Source organism: Ornithorhynchus anatinus, chromosome X5 (assembly GCF_004115215.2).
Source record: "Ornithorhynchus anatinus isolate Pmale09 chromosome X5, mOrnAna1.pri.v4, whole genome shotgun sequence".
NCBI classification, from domain to species: domain Eukaryota; kingdom Metazoa; phylum Chordata; class Mammalia; order Monotremata; family Ornithorhynchidae; genus Ornithorhynchus; species Ornithorhynchus anatinus.
Genome location: NC_041753.1, coordinates 36797638 through 36799187, shown reverse-complemented (window position 1 = coordinate 36799187; position 1550 = coordinate 36797638).

Sequence of the window (1550 nt, the reverse complement as noted above, 5' to 3'; positions counted from 1 at the left end):
TTGCCAACTCTGTTATAGTGCACCCTCCCAAGCGCTTAGTACAGTGCTTTGCACACAGTAAGCACTCAGTAAATATGATTGATATCAGTAGTACCAAATAGAGTTTTTTTGATCTGGTAAAGCAGCTCCGATGAAGCTGCTGATTGGGTCTTCATTCTTGAGGAGCTTGAAGTAAAGTCCTGGCTTTGGAAAACTCAATGGATACAGTACCAGAACGATTGCAGATGGAGAGTGGGGCATTCTGGGAGAGATGTGTCCATGGAGTTGCTATGGGTTGGAGACGACTCGTCAGCATAAGATGAGATTGGAAATCTCATGTGAATTGATATTTCCCTCAGCAATAATAATAATAATAATTGTGGTATTTGTTAAGCGCTATGTACCAAGCACTGTGCTAAGCACTGGGGTTGGTACAAGGGGCTCGCATTCTAAGAAGGGAGAACAAGTATTTTTCTCCACTTTACACATGAGGTAACTGAGGCAAAAAAAAGTGAAGTGACTTGCCCAAGATCACCCAGCAGACACGTGGCAGAGGTGGGATTAGAACCCAAGTCCTCTGACTCCCAGGCCCTGGCTCTTTCCATTGGGCCACACTGATCTTCTGATTCCCAGGCCCATGCTCTTTGCACTAGCCACGCTGCTCTTTTCATCTGAGCAATGCCAATGTTTACATAGATCTTTATAGAACCTTTTGTTCTCTTCGCTGGTGTCAGTCATGATGAGGATATGAACTTCGATTAGTGTGGCAGAGCACCTTCTCTCTTGGAGGTGACCGTAAAAATCATTAGATGCTCACTAAAGCCTCTGGATAGATTAGGAAGGCTGAAGACAAGCAAATGTTTGATTGCAAAGCCTGAGAGTCTTAGTAGAGAAACAGCATGGCCTAGTGGATATAGAGGTCAAGCCTGGGAGTCAGAAGGTCGTGGGTTCTAATCCCAACTCCTCTACTTGTCTGCTGTGTGACCTTGGGCAAGTCACTTGCCGCAGTGTCCTTAACTGCAAAATGGGGATTCACTACTTAGACTGTGAGTCCACGTGGGACACACAGACTGTGTCTGACCTGATTACCTTGTATCTACCCCAATGCTTAGAACAGTGCTTGGCACATAGTAAGTGCTTAACAGATACTATTTAAAAAGTGCTCACTATGTGCTAAGCAAGCACTGTACTAAGCACTAGAGCAGATACAAGACAATAGGGTTGGACACAGTCCCTGTCCCACACAGAGCTTACAAGTCTAAATTAGGAGGGAGACATACCTTCCAAACTCTAATAATAATCATGATTGTGCTATCTATTAAGCACTTGTTGTATGCCAAGAACTGTGCTAGGGGCTTAGAAAGTGTAAGATAATCAGATCAGACACTGTCTGCCTAGTTCAAGTGCATAGTACAATAAGGGTTTCGCTATGCAGCCACAAAACAAATGAGGTCTCCTTACCTGGAGACACCAATAATTTCATTTAATTACAAAATAATACATCAAGATGAACAAAACGCCATGTGTGAATCTTTTATTGCCTAATACCACAATCGCAGATGATCGAAAGG